General features: G+C 51.5%; 1 long non-coding RNA gene across 1 annotated transcript; it reads left to right on the plus strand.

Moving 5' to 3' along the window:
- The first annotated feature begins 3,989 nt into the window (after positions 1 to 3,989).
- Positions 3,990 to 5,164, plus strand: LOC115294864. Its single transcript, XR_003910192.1, has 2 exons — positions 3,990 to 4,635; positions 5,071 to 5,164. It is a non-coding gene; the product is annotated as an uncharacterized LOC115294864 (long non-coding RNA).
- Positions 5,165 to 5,677: the final 513 nt, after the last annotated feature.

Below are 5,677 nucleotides of genomic sequence, written 5' to 3' on the forward strand. Positions count from 1 at the left end.
TCCAAAACACACTAAACACCGTGGAGGCGGCCCATCCGTCACGTGGCAGTTAATGGATGCTAACTAAGGTCCATATTGCATTCAGGGAAGAGCCGAAATAACGGATGACTTGTTGTTGTTATGTACATGTATGTAGTGCAAAAATCAAAGGCAGCAAGTGAAAAATTAGGAAAGCATAGCTACAATATTAGGAAACCCAAAACCTTTCTCCACTGAACACAACGTTTTCTTCTGCCTAGAAAGGAACAGACAGTTCAGCAAAATTGCTGTACAAAATGTAAGCATGCAAAAACCAGTTGTGCTTCTGTTTTTACCAATAATACCCAATTACAGAATGAAATACAGGGAGGGATTATGCCCACGCTAGGGCTCAGGGAAACCATCCAGCCAGTCGTGTGCCAGACTTTCGTGGTTCTAACGGGCAACTTTCCGGCAGTCACTGCAGTTCAGGGATATTTGCAGAATCTCAGACTCTCCGGCTATGCCTGGGGGGGAGGCACCGAGTGGGGTGGTCACCTGTGTTCAGAATGAAGACTGATCAGCCACCTACTCTGATGTTCTGGAAGCTTCCAGAGCTGACGGTGCAGGGTGTTCTCTAAGGGACGGGGAGGAGACTGTGCCTCCCCTTCAGGGGTACCTTCAGCTAGCCGGCTAGCACATGCAAACAGGCATCAGAGAGAGAATCTTTGTGTAGAGCTGCCCTTCTTCCTGCTGGGACCCAGGACCATTTACAGTTCAAACAGAATCCAAGTATCAGTACTCGACTTTCCAAAGTACGACTTAGGAGTGCATTTGCCCTTGAAAATAAAGTGGTCATCACCTTACGAAAGGACAGCACAGCCCCCTGAGCTCCCCATTTTCTTCTCAAACATTATGAGATTAACAGAGGGAGACGTTAAAAGCTGAAGTATTGTAAATCGTTGCCGATTCCATGTATCAGGAAGATGATGAGGCAGACAGCAAGAAATGGTAAGAAGGGGCATGTCTCTTCCTGGATTTTTTCTTTGGCAAAAATCTAAGCCAACAGACTTTCTGGTTCAAAGTCAGGATGCCCGATGATGCAGTCAGACCTTTGCACTTTTACTTTCCCCTTGGCCATGTCTTCACAGGCTCACACCAGGTGAATTGGTCGAGGACGCAACCGGTGACTGGAAACATGGAGTTCCCAGAACGAGGGACCCCATGACCGCTATTAGTCAGGCCTGTCTGTGAATAATCCCTTCTCCTTGGGGGAAGCGAGGGGGTTCACACTCAAGACGCTCCTCACTTCCTCCTGCCAAGGGCCTTCCCACAGGTTCTCACTAAGGGACAAGGTATTTTCACTCTAAATCTTGCTAGTCCTCTTCTGAGCCAGGGCCCTCAGCAACCTGCGTAAGTGGCCATCTGCGCCATGATCTAGGTCACAGAGCCCACTGCGTAGAGCAAGACGTGATCTGTTTTCATTATATTCCTTCTTGGCACTTGGGTCTTCTGATTAAAGTGGATCATTTCAGAAGCAGACAACGCCAGATACTAGAACATTTGCGGGTGATGCCTATGTGAAGAAGACAGCCGTGGCCCCATGTTCAGCGCAGGTAGGAAGGCATAAATATGCACCCAGATCGCAACACTGTGCTATGAGGAGCATGTACAAAGGCAATGGGGCCCCAGCAGGGCAAGTGTGGTCTGCTTAGGAAGTCGGTGGGTCTCCCCAGAAGGACGAGCTAGTGGGAAAAGATTAAGATGCGATTCAGACGGGGGCTGACCACGTGCATTCTCTCATTTATTCGTCATCCATTTAACAGCACTCATTAAGAGCCTACCACGTGCCACGGAGGGTGCTAAGCGCTCACACGGGGGGAGGGAACAGACCCTACATCTGCATCGGTATTTCAACCAGTGTATCTGCTGTTGAACTATTGTTTTTTCCAAAGCAATGGAATGTTCCAGTGAAAAGGCAGTCAAGCTAGGGTGCCTGGGTGGTTCAGTCGGTTAAATGTCTGACTTCAGTTCAGGTCATGATCTCACGGTTCATGAGTTCAAGCCCTGGACTGGGCTCTGTGCTGACAGCTCGGAACCTGGAGCTGCTTCAGATTCTGTGTCTCCCTCTCTCTCTGACCCCGCGCCCCCGTTCATTCTCTGTCTCAGTCTCTCTCCCTCTCAAAAACAAATAAAGGTTAATAAATAAATAAATAAACAAAATCAGAAGAGTCTTGAGTTAACACCTCCTGTTGTTCAAAAGATGCATTTTATCCTCAGTTCGAGTAAGCAAGTGAACAGGATATAAGCAAACCTCTGAGAAGTACAAATTAGTATTTATCGCTTGTCACTGCAGTGTCCTCTGTGAGCGCGCTCCCAGGAAGGAGCCAAGCCATCAGCTTTATGGTGTCATCAGCTTCCCGGTTACCCATCAGGAAGGTTCTGCGGGCTCTGGCTGCAAACCATGTGGGACCCTCCCTGGAGAGTCAGTGTGATGTGAATCTTCCTTCCATCTGGCTGCTCCAAAGCCTTGTAATTATCAGGAGCCACACTGCAGGACTGGCAAAGGAGCCCCAGTCAAGAGATTCTGGTTCCCAGTGTGCATTGTGTTAAATTAAAGCTCCCCATCTCTACCACAAGGGGTGGCGTTAGCTCTGAGGAGGCCAGCAGAACGCAGTAGGAGCGACGGCCAGTGACGGCAGAGGCGACCCCACTACCCAGCCACTGCATGCTCCCCAGTGCCACATCCGAGAGCTGGGCTCACCGTTCCCGTTGGAAATGGACAGACAGAGCCTCGGATGGTCACGGACCTCAGAGGCAGCACAGAGAGCCGGAACCCTGGCCCCAGGACTGGGAATCCCCGTGTACTCTCTCTCATTTGTTTTTTAAACTTTTATTTTATTTTATTTTATTTTATTTTATTTTATTTCAGAGAGAGAGCACAAGCAGTGTAGAGGGGCAGAAGGTGAGGGAGAGAGAATCAGCAGCTGGCTCCACACTCTATCCCAGGACTCTGGGATCATGAGCTGAGCTGAAATCCAGAGTCGGACTCTCACCCAGCTGAGCCCCCAGTGGCTCCCAGTGGACTCTCTTTCTGCAGCAAGAGTCCGGTGGGTGCAATGCCTTGTTCCAACAACTTCAGTTGGCCCGAGATTCCCAGCTCTTTGTAAACTTCTGGTCTGCCTTAATTGCTTTCTGTTCAAATAATAAACAATTACTTCTTATTGACCCCTCCCTATGGGTAGGGTCAGGGTAGCCTGACCTACCTTGAGGTGGACGGCATTGATGAGGGGGTAGTGCATGAGAAAGGAGCGATGTCAAGGTTAGTGAGCAGAGATGAGAGCAGTTAGCCCACTCTGGGCATCTGCCTACGTCTTGAGAAGAGGAGCAGAGAGTGGCGTGAGAGACATTCACATAGGCACCAGACTGAGGGCAGCCAGGAGAGGGGGGTGGCCCAGTGCACCTGAGGGCTGGGGACAGAGGTGATGTCAGTCCCCCAGAGCCCAGTGGACTTGACTTTGGGCTGAGCTGCTCCACTGAGACCCCAGGCTCAAGACATAACTATAGTCTTCTCAGTCGAGTCCCCGACAAAGGCAATGGATGTTGGGGGCTTTGTGTCATGGGAATAAGTGGTGTCATACAAAGAACACTGAGGCTCCTGAATGTTGGCTTGGTCATTCCTGCTGGTGACGCCCCGAGTCCCTGTGGGCAGTCATGCGCTGCCACGTCTGTGTCTGCTCTCTGTCCATGCTGTCCACTCGCTGGGGCCCAGACTCCAGGGGTGGCTGCTGGCGCCCTGGAGTCTCTTGTAGAACCAAAGCCGGAGAGGCACGCTGCGTGGCCGGTTGGCTCTGTCCCCGCACCCCACCCCCCACCGCAACCCCCTCCGCCCTTTCAGCTCACAGGGCAGGAAAAACGGACATCTACAAACACATCATCGCAGTCTGAGGTGCCAAGATGCCGTGTCACAGACGACAAAGCCCAGGGAGGTTACCTGGCGCCGTCACCCAGGCAGCAGACAGCAGGGCTGGGGACTCCAGGACGCGTGCTCTCAGGCAGCAATGACAGCCAGTGCGTCCGGACTGCTCATTATAAGACTCACCCCGTTCTTAGCCCATTAACATATGACCCTGTCTCCCAACCAGCTTCGGAGGGGACTGCGGCTGTCACTGAACTCCACACGGTTCCACAGATGCGGAATTAAACCACCTGCCCAGCGGCACACGTGGCCCCTTCGGGAAGAAGTCTGACACCGGAAGATTAAGGACTCAGCCCTGCAATGGCAGTGAAGGAGGTATTTCTGTCTTTGTGACTCACTCCCTGGCACAGTCCACCGGGGGGTGTTTCTCCAGGACTCTGCAGTGTGATCAGCCCTGCCACAGCCTCTTCCAGATCCTTCCATCTGCAGTGATCCTGGGGCTCACCGCCCGCGCTGGCACAAGGGGTCCTCAGCACAGACAGGACACTTAACAAATCTCTCCTGGCTTGTTCCTGCCACCGCCCTGCTCACAACCACGTCGCACAGCCTGAGTGCATCAGGACATGCGTGCCCAGTAGAATGGCCTGTGCCCTCCTGTCCCCGGGCCATCAGCAGCACCAACAGGACCTGGGGACAGCTTCGTCTCCTTCTGCTGACAGTGGGTCTGCCTCCTGCCCACACCCTTAGTTAGGTGTCAGGTGAGTGGGATTTTCAGTGACGATGCCCCCTGTTCCTCCTTTCCATTCCCTTTCCAACAGTGTGTCCCAAAGCCACATGAGGCCATCTGGGCTGCCCCTCAGGGTGACTGCACTTTCCGCAGGACTTACACTGGCTTTCGCTGGGGCAGGGCAGGGGGTCCTCCTGGGGGCCACTCCTCTCTTCTCTTCTGTACACGAACCCCTCACCCAGGGCTCACAGGTCATCACTAACATTTACTTGGCTGCCTCGCTCTGCCCTGAATCAAAGGACTTTTGCATATAAAGCACTTATGGGTAAGGATTGGACCAGTATCTCCTTACATTGTGGAGCCAAAGAATTACAATCCTATCATCTCTGCACCTTGTTTTACTATTTGCCTGGAATGATTCTGCAGTAAATTAGTCATAATCTTCTATAATCTATTTATCAAACAGGAGAAATGAATTCTACCGATGAAGAATACTAGAACATGACTCTTACGTACCCTTCTAAGGAAGGCTTCGTCATCCAATAAAGACATTAACACGATCTCGTTACATTTATTGTTGACAGGGATAAACGGTCGGGAAGAAAACCTGCCTAAGTGGGTGTCCAGTAGTCGAAGTTGCTGCTGGAAGGTGTTTACAGGCGCAGATCTGAGAGGCCGGTGGCCGCTTTCACCAAAATCAAACATTGGGAGTCTGTGGTGGCTCTTCATCGATCGTCTTTACTCTGTCCTCTCGTTCTCTATAGATTACCGTCACGGTGTCCCCGGAAAATCAATCCCTGTGTGACTGAGAACAGGGTTTGTGTTGCTGGGGGGTGGCTTCCTTTCACTTTTTATCTGATTCTAAAAGGATAAGGTTGGGACTCCTGGTGGCTCAGCCAGTTAAGTGTGTGACTTCAGCTCAGGTCATGATCTCATGGTTCGTGAGTTCGAGCCTCACTTCCAGCTCTGTGCTGACAGCTCGGAGCCTGGAGCCTGCTTCGGATTCTGTGTCTCCCTCTCTCTCTGTCCCTCCCCGTCATGCTCTGTCTCTCTCTGTCTAAAAAATAAATAAA

This window comes from Suricata suricatta, chromosome 6 (genome assembly GCF_006229205.1).
Source record: "Suricata suricatta isolate VVHF042 chromosome 6, meerkat_22Aug2017_6uvM2_HiC, whole genome shotgun sequence".
Lineage (NCBI taxonomy): Eukaryota > Metazoa > Chordata > Mammalia > Carnivora > Herpestidae > Suricata > Suricata suricatta.